This window comes from Pelobates fuscus, chromosome 4 (assembly GCF_036172605.1).
Source record: "Pelobates fuscus isolate aPelFus1 chromosome 4, aPelFus1.pri, whole genome shotgun sequence".
NCBI classification, from domain to species: Eukaryota; Metazoa; Chordata; class Amphibia; order Anura; family Pelobatidae; genus Pelobates; species Pelobates fuscus.
The window spans coordinates 46,836,758-46,851,468 of NC_086320.1; positions in this window are offsets into that span (position 1 = coordinate 46,836,758).

The following is a 14,711-nucleotide window of genomic DNA, read 5'->3' on the forward strand; positions in this document are numbered from 1 at the left end:
GCCTGTCTCAGAGGCATCGACCTCGAGTAGGAACGGCAGAGTCGTATCAGGGTGGACTAAAATTGGAGCAGAGGCAAAAAGTTCCTTGAGAGTCTTGAAAGCAACGAGAGCTTCAGTAGACCAAGTCTTAGTGTCAGCCCCCTGTCTGGTCATATTGGTAATAGGTGCAATAATAGAAGAGTATCCCTTAATGAAGCGCCTATAATAATTGGAGAAACCAATAAACCTCTGAATAGCCTTGAGTCCCTTAGGCAATGGCCAATCTAAAATAGACTGGAGTTTGTCGGGATCCATCTTAAAGCCTTCCCCAGAAATCACGTAACCAAGAAAGTCTATCTGAGACTGGTCAAAACTACATTTCTCCAATTTGCAGTATAACCCATGTTGAAGAAGTTTGTGTAATACCTTTCTGACTTGTCTGTGGTGAGTCTCAATCTCTCTAGAGTGTATGAGTATGTCGTCCAGGTACACAATAACACAATCATGTTGAAATTCCCTGAGAACTTCATTAATCAAATCCTGAAATACTGCCGGTGCGTTACAAAGACCAAAAGGCATGACCGTGTATTCATAATGCCCATAACGGGTATTGAACGCTGTCATCCACTCGTGTCCTTGCTGAATTCTCACCAAGTTATATGCCCCTCTGAGATCCAACTTGGTGAAAATTTTAGAGCCCTTTAGGCGATCAAACAGCTCGGTAATCAAGGGGATCGGATAGGCATTTCTGATGGTTATTTTATTCAAACCTCGGTAATCAATGCAAGGTCTTAGGGAACCATCCTTCTTTTTAACAAAAAAAAAACCAGCCCCGGCAGGAGAAGAAGATCTCCTAATGAATCCTTTGTCTAGATTCTCCCGAATATACTCCTCTAGAACAGAATTCTCTTTGGTGGATAGAGGGTATACATTACCCCTCGGAGGCATGGTGCCAGGTAGCAGATTAATTTTACAGTCAAAAGTCCTGTGTGGGGGTAGAGTATCAGCATTCCTTTTGTCGAATACTGCTTTTAAATCCAGATACAGAGGCGGTATCTGTAAATCTGTAGACTGGGTAGAACTACCTGGTGTGTTAATTACCCCCAATGGAGAAACCCTCCGTAAACACTTCTCCTAGCAGCCCTGGACCCATGAGAGTATCTCCCCTAACTCCCAATCAATAATAGGGTTATGTCTCTTTAGCCATGGGTAACCCAGGACTATGGGAACAGAAGGGGACGAAATAAGCATAAGCGATAAGTTTTCCTCGTGTAAGATACCAACAGTTAAGTTAACGGGTATGGTTTCACGGAAGATAACAGGCTCAAGTAAAGGTCTACCATCTATGGCCTCAACGGCCAAGGGTGTATCCCTTAACTGGGATGGGATAGTGTGTTTAGTAGCAAAGGCCTGGTCGATAAAATTCTCGGCAGCTCCGGAATCTATCAAAGCCATGGTCTTTAGTACTCCCTTCTCCCAAGTTAAAGAAACTGGTAGCAGAAGCCTGTGATCTTTATAGTTATGAGTAGAGGACAAAATAGAAACACCCAAGGCCTGTCCTCTAGAGAAACTTAGGTGCGGGCGTTTCCCGAGCGATTAGGACAATTCAGGCGTAAGTGACCTCTGACTCCACAATACATACACAATCCCTCCCTTCTCCTGTACTGTCTCTCCTCTTCAGAGAGGCAAGTATTGCCTATCTGCATAGGTTCAGGAAACAGTGAGGTAGTGGAATCAGGACTTTGAAATGCGGGAGCTAATTTAAAGGAAGGTCTAAAGTTCTTCTCTCGAGTGTTCTGTCTCTCTCTTAAATGCTCATCAATACGAGATATGAACGAAATTAAATCCTCCAAACTTTCAGGGAGCTCTCTAGTAGCAACCTCGTCAAGGATTACATCTGATAGCCCGTTCAAAAATACATCTATATAAGCCTGCTCATTCCACTTAACCTCTGCCGCCAAAGACCTGAACTCTAGTGCATAATCCACAAGTGTCCGGTTCTCCTGTCTCAGGCGCAAAAGTAATCTAGCTGCATTGACCTTTCTACCAGGGGGGTCAAAAGTTCTTCTAAAGGCAGCTACAAAGGCATTATAATTATATACTAACGGGTTATCATTCTCCCATAATGGGTTGGCCCATCTCAGAGCTCTCTCAATGAGTAAGGTGATAATAAATCCAACCTTCGCCCTATCTGTAGGGTAGGAGCGAGGTTGTAATTCAAAGTGGATACTGATCTGGTTTAAAAAACCACGACACTTCTCAGGTGAACCACCATAACGTACTGGTGGGGTAATACGGGAAGAGGCACCTACAGTGGCTACCTCTAGGCCTGAGAAATAGAAGTAGTACGCGTCTCCTCTGGTGGGTTATTAGCACGGGATAATAACGCCTGTAGTGCTAGGGCCATCTGATCCATTCTGTGTTCCATGGCCTCAAACCTAGGATCGGAAGGACCAAGCTGACTGTTTGTACTTGCAGGATCCATTGGCCCTGTCGTAATGTCAGGATCGGGACAGGGATCCAACACGCAGAGTACAGACAGTAGAAAGGTATGTATACTGGACCTTAGAATGGCCGGACTAACGTACGGAGATATAGAGAATGGTCAAAGACAAGCCGAGGTCGAGGGAACGAGAAGACAGGTAAGCGAGGAACAAGCCGGGTCAAAGGGTAATAGAGATAAGCAGAGTAATACAAACAAGCCGGATCGGAACCAAAAGGAATACTGGAATACAAGAGCGCTGGGTGACTAGACAGGCTAGAACCACGACAGGGCAATGAGCAAATGGAAGAAGCACTGTTAAATACCCTGGCTCAGGAGAGTAGACACGCCTCCGACGAGTCCTGATTAGTCTCCAGACAATTGAGTGACAGGTCGGTCCGGGTTGGCGTCATGACGTCGACTGCTGGGCGTCGTGTTACAAAAGGAAGTGGATCCCTCGCGGCCGGCGTGTAAATGACCGGGAGGACCGCGAGGAACGGATGAAACAGCCCTTCTGGACGGATAAACTTCTAAGTCTCTACCTCTCTCAGAGGTAGAGACCTCAGGTACCCTGACAGTAAAATCACAAAGAGCACTCTGATTGGCTTAAACCCACCAATCAGAGTGTTCTTAGCCTAACTGCAGGGCGGGGCAAGGCTTTATAAGACTTCCCCCGCCCTGCGTAGCTCAGTCTGCACAGAGCCCTCCTTGGGTGAAGATGGATTATTTTTTAGCGCTCGGGATTTTTCTTTTTCGTCAGGTTTTTTTTTGCGCTCGGGTTTTTTATTTTATTTTAAGTTCGTCGGGTATGATGGCTTTTTATTTGGCCTTTTTTGGGGCTGAAAAATGAAGATTTTAGAAAAAATAAGACGTCAAATGGTAAGTTTAATTTTTTTTACAGGTTAGTTATTTTATTCCCCCCTCACTATTTTTAGGGTGAGGGGGGTAGGTAGGGGGTAGGTAGGGGATTGCTTGATTTGGGTGGGGGGTGATTAGGGTCTTGGGACCCCTAGTCACCTTGATTGGGGGGGGATTTTCATTTAGGGCCCTCACCCGCCGCTCAGGGGTAGGGACCGGGGGGGACAGTAGGTCCCCCTTATTGTTTTTTTAGGGCCCCCACCCACCGCTCAGGGGTGGGGGCCGGGGGGAGGACAGTAGGTCCCCCCACCATTATTATCTAGGGCCCCCACCCACTGCTCAGGGGTGGGGGCTGGGGGGAGGACAGTAGATCCCCCCTCTCTTTATTTAGGGCCCCCATCCACTGTTTAGGGGTGGGGGCTGGGGGGGACAGTAGGTCTCCCCTCTTATTCATTTTTAGGGCCCCCACCCACCGCTCAGGGGTGGGGGGGAGGATGGTAGGTCCCCCCACCATTATTATCTAGGGCCCCCACCCACTGCTCAGGGGTGGGGGCCAGGGGGAGGACAGTAGGTCCCCCCTTCTTTTTTTAGGGTCCCCACCCACCGCTCAGCAGTGGGGGCCGGGGGGAGGACGGTAGGTCCCCCCCACCATTATTATCTAGGGCACCCACCCACCATCCCAAAATCCCTGTTATATACTTTTTACCTAAGATCCATAAAGATATTAATAATCCCCCTGGAAGACCCATCGTGTCCGGCATTAATTCAGTTTTATCCAATTTATCAGAATACCTAGATACTTTACTTCAGCCCTCAGTAAAACGTATGGAATCCTATTTAAAATATTCTATGACCCTGCTTCGGTTTCTAAATGATTTTACATGAAAGATACATTACTATTAATCACCTGTGATGTGCAGTCTCTGTACACTATCATTCCCCATGTGGATGGTTGCTTGGCAGTGGAAGGGATTCTAAGGACCGAAAATAAGATTAAAGACAGCCAAATACGTTTTATCATTGACGGTATTAACATTATTTTAAAGAACAATTATTTTTGGTTTTTAGATTCCTTTTACTTACAGAAGCAGGGGACAGCTATGGGGGCCAGGTTTGCCCCCAGTTATGCCAACCTATTTATGGCAGATTGGGAATCCTCTGCCATATTGGGCGGGCATGACTGGAAGGCAAACCTGGTTACCTATTTTAGATATATTGATGATCTGTTTTTTTATCTGGGATGGTTCCGAAAGTTCTCTTAATTTGTTTTTACAATTTTTAAATTCCAACAACAAAGGTATTATTTTAACTTCTGAATATAGTCGATCTCTAATTCATTTTTTAAGACCTGGAAATTTTTATCAAAGATAATGAATTGCAAACAAGGACTTTCTTTAAGAAAAACGCTATTGATATGTCAAGTTGCCACCATAAACCCTGGCTTAATGGGATACCAAAAAGCCAGTTTCTCTGTCTTCGGAGGAACTGTTCCCTTACCCAGGATTATGATGACCAATCAAATACTTTATTAAATAAATTTGCTCAAAAGAACTACTCTACTAATGACTTAAATAAAATTAGAAACAGTGTCAAGGACAAGAACAGATCAGATCTTTTAAAATATAATGATAAGACAACTACTGAGGGCACCCCAACATTGCCAATTATTTTTTGATTTTAACAACAAAAGCCATGTTGTAAAAAAAATCATAACGAAACACTGGCATATATTAAAACAGGATGATATTTTAGCTGGGATCATTCCTGATAGACCTCATGTTATTTTTAGAGGAGCACCCAGCTTTAAATCTATCCTTACAAATAATTTTACTAAAGCAAAAAGCACCACTTCTCATTTAAATTCCACGTCTCCGTTTATTAAACCTAAAGGCTTTTTTAAATGTAATAAGTGTATTGCCTGTAAACGCACCGACACAACTATTAGATATAAGACTAATTCTTTTACATCATCTGTTACACAAAATACTTATCAAATAAATACATTTATCCATTGCAACACAAAAAATGTGCTCTACTTACTGGAGTGCCCTTGTGGACTCCAGTATGTTGGCATGACAACTAGAAATCTTAAAATAAGGCTAACAGAACATTGCCAAAATATTTCTAAAGGTTTTGAAAATCACTCACTATCAAAGCACTTTCTGATACATAATAAAAATCCTAAACTACTTAAATGTATAGGTATTGATACATGCGAAATTTCATGGAGAGGAGGTAATATCAAAAAGACTTTGGGAAGCAAAGAAATGGAATGGGTTTATAATTTGAAGACCCTCATCCCACTAGGTCTTAATATAGAATTTGATCTTTTTAATTTTTTGTGATAATAATAATCTATATACTTGTAGTTCCTTTTAATATATGTTTTATTATTTTTACAATAAAAATTATTATTATTATTTTTTCACTGTTTACTACCCTCCTAGTACATTCTATTCTGTTACACTTACCCTTTATTTACATATACTATTCATCATTATGTTCCATTTTGCTGATAATACATTTACTTCTATTTGTTGTAAATATTTATTTATCAACCTTTGAACTTGTGAAGTGTATGGTCTTAGGCGGTTGGACTGTCGGCACAGCCACCAGTACCATACAGCCTTTCAGGATATTTTTTTCATTATTAATGCTCACCCCAAGTTGTCCCCTGCACTATCACGTGACGTGGCTTCATTCACTTCCACATCACGTGTTGCTTTCATTCATAAGATTCTAGACACTTAATGCACTCGTTTTTACATTCTTTTTATACTAATCTGTTCCACATTCCATATTATATTGTAACATTTTATCCTTTTATTTTATCCTTTTTATAAATTGTATTGTATTGTATTGTATTCCCTCCTATGACGTCATGTTGGCGGGAATTTCAAACCATTTGTGTTTTCTAATGTTTCCTATATAAGTACTGTATGTTAGGTCTGTTTTTTCTCTTTTTTATATATGTTTCTACTTGATGAAGCCTATTGTGGTGAAACGCGTATAGAAACTTTTTTCTTTTATAAATCAAAGTGTTATTAAAGGAATATTTGGCTATTATACACTGGTTTGCCACATTCCTTCTTTCACTTTTATATTATATTATTTGCAATTTTATTCTATGCAAGTTTATTTTATCCAGACCTAACCACCATTGATTCCGACCATATTGGACTACCAAAGAATCCTTCAGGTGGGGATTATACCACCCAGTACGTCTGCTCTATATATCATGAGTATATTTTATCTCATTTTAATTGTTTCATCATTTATACAGTGAGCACTATATTTTTATTTTTTCTTATCCCGATTTGGACTACTCCATCTTTTCACCAAAGGACCAAAGAGGAGCACCACATATCCTTGAGTGGGGATTATTCCACTTCACGCTATCCATACCAGAGCTGGATTTAAGCTCTGAATATTGTGAGTAGTTCCACTGTTATATACAGAATATCCATATTTTGTTTTTATACTACACCATTGGAGTTTTTCGCTCTTCTGTTCATCCCGCATATTTATCTCAAAACTACAAATATACATTTGGACGCTACATACCCTTCTGATGGACTACTAGGACCACCATTTGCACATTTGGATATTTTATATTCGGACTAATAGGTACCTGTTGTTATTCCAATTTTTTATATTATATTTGGACATTTTTCGGACGTTTCTGTTATTGCTGCTAAACCTACTTTTATATTATTATTTGTTATTTCCACTTGTTTTAGGTGCACCCTTATTCCTTCCTTTTTCCTCCATTGTATTCTAAGGGGTCCAGAGGGGATTCCCCTTTTTAAGGTGTGCTGCCTTGCTGTAATATTCCCTGTTTCTTATCAGCGCTGAACCTTATCCTGATCTTTACCCCCACCCACTGCTCAGGGGTGGGGGCTTGGGGGGAGGACAGTAGGTCCCCCCTCTCTTTATTTAGGGTCCCAACCCACTGCTAAGGGTTGGGGGCCGGGGGGAGGACAGTAGGTCCCCCCTCTCTTTATTTAGGGCCCCCACCCACCGCTCAGGGGTGGGGGCCGGGAAGGACAGTAGGTCCCCCCTTATTGTTTTTTTAGGGCCTGCACCCACCGCTCAGGGGTGGGGTCCGTGGTGGAGGATGATAGGTCCCCCCCACCATTCTTATCTAGGGCCCCCACCCACCGCTCAGGGGTGGGGGCCAGGGAGGGAGGACAGTACGTCCCCCCCTTATTGTTATTTAGTAGGTTCCCCCCCCCCCTTATTTTACGTGCTTTATTGTGGCCAGAAAGAGTCCCTGTGGGTTTTAAAATTCGCCTGCCTATTGAAGTTTATGGCAGTTCACCCGGTTTGCCCATTCGTGAACATTTGCGGAAGTTCGCATTTGCCATTCACGAACCGAAAATGTTATGTTTGCGACATCACTTCCCAGTATACCAAGTAAACAGAGGATGGCTGGGGATTGACATCACACTTGCGCTTCCAAATAAATAAAAGATTCAAATATGAGAAAAAATAGTCAAATTAGAAGGATCTTACTCAGATCAAATATTGAATAAAGTGCTTGATCGGGAGTAGTATCTTCACTGTCTTTATCCAGATTAATTCACTCATATGAAAGACAAAATAAGATACAAGAAACCAATAGTGCTACATGAATAGTCCAATATATTTGTTTGTAGAATAGATGGAAATAAACTTACCATTAATAGAGCTATAACTAGCTCTAGTGTGAAGAGCGTACAGCGGTATAATCCCCGCTTATAGGATATGCTGTAAGTTTCTTCCATCTGGGGTATGGTCCACACTCGGGAAAAGGGTAAAAAGAAACAACTAATGCTCACCGAATAAAAGCAACAATATTAAAATAACTAAAAAGAGTACTCACAAGTGAAGAGCAGACTAACTGCTCTTTGGTAACAGCATTGGTGGTATGATCCCCACCTAGAATTTCTTTAAAAACGCGTTTTGCCTCAAGGCGTCATCAAATGGAAAGAGAAAAAGGTACACAGAGATGCTGGGGAAGAAAGAGAAACGCCAGGGGGAAGAGGGGAAACTACACACATACACACAGGGGCTTGAGAAGGGAAGAAACAGATACACTAAAGGGGCTGAGGAAGAGACACACAAAATGGGCTGTGGGGGAAGAAAGAGACAAACAGAGGAGATGTGGAAGAAGAGAAAGAGACATACAGAGGGAAAGAGACACACACAGGAGCTGGAGAAGAGGAGAACGCGACAAACAGATGAGCTGCAGGATACACACAAAGGAACTTTGGGAAAGTAAGAAACAGATGAGAGTGGTTGTAAGAGACACACAAAGAGGGTGTAAGACACACAAAAGGAAGAAATGGAGGATACGATAAACTATAAGTGGTGTAATCGCAAAAGGGGGTAAGAAATTTAAGATAGGGTTAAGAGACATACTTGAAGATGCATTTTTTTGTAGAAGTGAGGTGAGAATCCATCTTTGTCTGTGCTCTGCTCGTTCCGTTTCCTGCAACATCATCCTGGAGTCACATCCATAATGATCATCTATTCAAAGTTCCTCATAGTGTGGCACTGGCTGCATTGAAAGCTTCCTTATGAACTGCTTTTGATGATGTTCAATGTCCTAATGGAAATTAAACATCACATGACTGACTGAGTTTTGATTGTTGATTGTTAATGAAGACCAGAAAAAGGCAGACATGTTAAATAACTATTTCTCCTCTGTATATATTAAGGAAGAACCCATGGCAATAGATATGCAAATGATTGCAGCAAAAAACATGCAGACAAATTGTAATTTACTAACTCAAGTCAAGGTGCTGCAGCAACTAAAGAAAGTTAATATAAACAAAGCTCCAGGGCCTGACGGTATTCATCTATGAGTACTTAAGGAACTAAGTGTAGAAATAAGTGAACCTATGTTTTTAATCTTTCAAGATTTTTTTTCTTTCAGGAAGTGTTCCAGAGGATTGGAGGAAGGCAGGTGTGGTTCCTATATTCAAAAAAGGTTCAAAATCCTTGCCTGGAAATTATAGACCTGTGAGCTTAACCTCTGTGGCTGGGAAAGTATTTGAAAGGTTATTAACCCCTTAAGGACCAAACTTCTGGAATAAAAGGGAATCGTGACATGTCACATATGTCATGTGTCCTTAGAGGGTTTAAGGGATAATATTCAAGGATTTCTTGAGAAGAACATGGATATCAGCAATAACCAGCATGGGTTTATGAAGCACGGGTCATGTCAAACTAACTTGATTGCATTCTACGAAGAAGTAAGTAGAAGTATAGATCATGGTGTTGCAGTGGATGTGATCTATTTGGATTTTGCCAAGGTGTTTGATACAGTTCCACACAATAGATAGCGTTCAAACTCAAAGAAATCAGTCTAGATGAAAATTCTTGTTCTTGAGCAGAACATTGGCTTAAGATAGAGTACAGAGAGTTGTCATTAACAGTACATTTTTAAGCTGGACAGGGGTGGCAATTGGTGTCCCTCATGGTACTGTTTTGGGACCCCTTCTATTTAACATGTTTATAAACGATCCTGAAAAAGCATTGAAAGTCATGTAATACCATGTGAGCAAGATATTACTTTGCTGCAGAGAGATTTAGATAGATTGGAGGACTCGGCACTCAAATGGCAGATGACATTTTATGTAGAAAAATGCAAAGTTATACACTTCAGCATCAAGAATGCACAAGCAGGGGCAGGGCCGGACCACCGACGGGATCAGACACGCTTTGTCTGAGCTCCCGCTTTGGGACCGGGAAAACGGCGCAAACTGGAGGCAAAATCCTCATAACCACCCGCAACAACAATCATACAAGGGGATACCCTTCATGAAGAGCTTCGTGACCCGATGAATGCCCGAGGCGTGAGGAGCTTGAGCCGGGACGAGACGGCTGCTCTCCCGGGTCTCCGGCCGGTGTCTGACGTCCCCCCCCTCTGGACCGGGGGGGTCATCCCGGTCTGCACACACATGCAGCGACTCCTGTCAAGTCACGACACGCGGGGCCGAAAACTACCACCCGGCTAAAGAAAACTCTCCGGCGGAATATACCTAAAATGGCCGCCGCACGCCAGCCACATGTGCGACCTACCACAGGAGCAACCGTCCAACGCCATCGGATCAACACAGCTACCTGCCCTGGGGCTTGCACTGAGCAGACCAAAGGGATGCTAAACACATATATATTGAGTGGGAAAAGAAAACCCAGTAAAGACCTTCGCACTCGTGGAGAACGCCATGACTCTCCTGGGACCCATTGTATCTGCCTGGAGGGCGACTTCAAGAGCTGTGCCTGCAGCCATGTTTTTTCTCTCAGGCGCAACGCAATAATTATTTTCCAGACTGAAATGCACCCATAAGAGCAAACAGCCTGCCAGCACTGGGTATGGACTAAGTGAATCCAAGCAGGTCCATTAACGCACAGTCCAACCTGAACATCAGGACTTTGCAAGATTCCAACTAAAGGACTGATCCAGTAGCTATCCGGTACAACTATACTACACCTTGCTAAATAACAGTCAACACTGGCGTACAGACTATGGGAGTCGGTTGACTCTCAGTGACACACTGGGGACTGGCCTGCTGCATTCTCAATGCGTCCATGTAATCCCTGCGGACATTATATTGCTTATTGTATGCAAGCATGTTTAATTTCCTTTGGTAGGCGATTCCTAGTGGTCACTGCCAGACACGTAAGCCATGCAATGTCCATTTTACACATTTGAGTCCCATGCCTCCATTATCCTCGCTGTTAATACGACTAGTATGTTTTAAGCCTCAGTATATAAATGTGTAAATTCAACATACTTTATATATTTTCCTATTAAGCTCAACATGAGACCTACATATCCCATTATAAGTAAAAGTTAGCTTATAGATGGTAATCAGTTATATGCATACTTACACTGTTAATGCGTTCACACTGCTATTGCCTCAAACTTCAGCTTAGTACGAGCGTAAAAAGCTTGACTACTTTATTGTTTTTTCTTCTCATACTTAACATGAGACCAGCATATTTCAAAGTAAGCAAAGGTGTGCTCATCTAGGATATTTGAAGTTCTATGCATGCTCAACTTAGCAGGTCATATTATTCTACAATACTTGGTTATATGCATACATGTACTGCTAATGTGTTCTCACTACTAATGTTTTAAGCCTCAATCTATAACAAGCGTAAAAAGCTCGACTATTTTTATTTTTCTTCATATTTTTTCCTCCTATGTATAACAAGAGACCTGCATATTTCAATATAAGCAACAGTGTGCTCATCTATGATTTTCGAAGTTATATGCATCCTTACTTTAGCATGTCATATTACAAAAATGTGCAAGTTATCTACAAGCCATGTTTATGTTCAACCCGATGACAAACCATATGTATACATACAAAAAAAAAAGTGCATTGTCTATCTACCCCCCACTGTAACTAATGTCTTGAAACCTGCACATGGAATGCCGTTGGGGTACCATATGTATGCCTGTGACTTAAATACGCACTGCAAAAATAAAGAATTAAATAAAAAAATAAATAAATAAATAAAAAAAAAAGAATGCACAAGCAACTTATACCCTTAATGGAAGCAAATTAGAAATAACCACACATGAGAAGAACTTGGGAATTTTTATAGACAACAAACTATGCAACAATGTGCAATGTCAATCAGCAGTGGCTAAGGCCAGTAAAATATTGTTATACATGAAAAAGGGCATTAATTCTCGGGATGAGAATATCATTTTGCCTCTTTATAAATCGCTGGTAAGACCACATCCTGAATATGCTGTGCAATTTTGGGCACCAGTTCTAAAGAAGGATATTATGGCACTAGAAAGAGTGCAGAGGTGGGCTACAAAATTATTCAAAGGAATGGAACATTTTAGCTATGAAGAAAGGTTAACAAATTTAAACCTCTTTAGTTTAGAAAAACATCACCTCAGAGGGGATATGATAACATTATACAAATATATTCATGGCCAATACAAACCATTGTGTGGAAATCTATTCACAAACAGGACTTTACATAGGACACAAGGTCATGCGGTTAGACTGGAAGAAAGAAGATTTAGTCTAAAGCAAAGAAAATGTTTTTTTTACCATAAGAACAAAAAGGATATGAAATTATCTGCCTGAAGAAGTGGTTTTATCAGAGTCCGTACAGATGTTTAAACAGAAACTAGATGCATACCTGCAAAAACAGAATATTTAAGGATATAATTATTCAATCCAAGGATAAATCTGACTGCCATTCTGGGGTCAAAAGGGAATTGTTTTCCTAGTTTGTTGCAAAATTGGAAGTGCTTCAAACTGGGTTTTTTGTCTTCTTTTGAATCAACAGCAAAAAACAATGGGAGTAACACTTACACGTAGCAACTGCCATTTACTTCTGCAGCTATTAATTCTATCCCTCTCCTAATTCTGAGATTCCCACAGGGACTGGAGAGAAAAGAAGAAATAGAATTATCTCTTCCTTGATTTTCTTCCAAGGTAAGAACTGAATTAATGACAGCAGACATGACTTGCATCTGTTGCTAGGAGTACAATTCCCACTACTTTCAGGCAGGTGCTAGTTGAATTTGAGGCACTTAGCACTGCATGAAGTTTGTCAAACCCTGCATTACAGAAAATGTATTTAATTTATATGTAGACAAAGCGATATTGTATTTAGACATACATAACAAAAAAATATGAATATAAGATTTTTATTATTCATAAATCATTTTTATGCTAAACATACATTTTACAAAAGTGAACTGTGACTGTGCAATACTTTCCTTAATGTTCTGTGTGAACACTCCCAATGCCATCCGTAGCCATAAAAGGTCATGCTGTAAGATAAATGAAAATCTCTTAGCCAGGACTTTTTCTTGATCATGGTTGAATAATCCAATATAATTGAATGCTTCTCGGCTGCAAAAAGTATGTTCAAAACTTTCCACCAAGTACTATCAATTTCTAAACAAAACAGATTACTTACTCAGTCATTTCTTGTTGTTCAAGCAAGTGTTATTTACATTTTTTATCCAGTATTCAAAATTAAATATTAGCTGAGTCTAAAAGTAACAATAGTTCTGTAATAATTCTGTAATCTACAACAGGATACACGTAGAATGCAAATTCCTGTTCCTGAAAAAAAATCTATTTAATACTTGAATAAGCATTTTTTTTTCTTAATTGACTATTGTTTATAAAAATGCTTTTTTAAAATGTGATGTTTTACAAAACCCATAAGAAAATAAAAATGATAAATAAAATTGCGAAAATAATCAAAAAATCAAAGAAAATAAAAAACAATTCATTTGAAGTGTTTTTTGTTTGTGTGAATTCATTTGAGTGAATGTTCAGATTTTAAGTGGTAAACATGTCTGTTTGGCTTTATATAAAAATATATAATTAAAAGTAATAATTATTTAATCAAGGATGCCAGTTCCTATTTCTTGACTGACATAACTTGTTATTTTGTACTGTCATGAACTTGTTCTTTTATTGGGCAGTGATATTTAAATATGTTCTGAAATAGTTTCTAAATTGCACCTCTTCATTATTTAATCCTTAGTAATATAAATGCCCTCTGGGATTTTTTTTTTTTATAAGTATTCTGTTTTTTTAGTTGATTTCAATATTTTTTATCTGATTTGTTTGGTTTTGAACAAATTAATATTTCATTTTCTTTCTGTAACATAAATTATTTACCAAATTTTTTAATGATTTATAAAAAAACTAAAAATCTGTAGCTCATCCACTGTGATCTAAATTTTGGCAATAATTGATTAGCTTACCGCACAACATTGCGCATTTGGATTTTTTTTTTAATTCCTTATCACTGCTTTGTGGACATGCATGGAAACTCTTTTTATTCCTTTTGCTATTCTATTACAGAAGAGGACATCTTTTTACCACAGTTTAGACACTTGCATTCCGCTTTGTTCTAAGATGGTTTATTGGTTTAAAACTGCGCAAGACATTGAGGTTAGACTAAAGTATGTTTTGGGATATATTTGCATTGATGTGTGCTTTGTTACTTGATGCCTTATCCTGCTGGTGACATCTATTTAAAACAGGTAGAATTGCGCGTACATTGGAAGCAAAATACTTATGTCTCTAGTGATAAGGATATTATTATATTACCATTCTCTGTAAACTTTGTCTACATAGATTGAGGTGGGTGAGATGCTTAAAACACCACATCTGGAACTACTAACTATAACATGGTTTAATGTACCATTAACTACTTTAATGAATCATGTTTTATATATTATATTTATTGTTTCTTATTATTTCTGTTAACAAGCAGGTTTAACTAATGAAGTGGTTGTTAATATACAATGAGTGTCCCAAACTTTAGAAACACTTAATCTTAGCAAAAGTAAGTTACAAGAAGAAACTTGTAGTCCACTAGCACTGAATCCTAATACATTTAC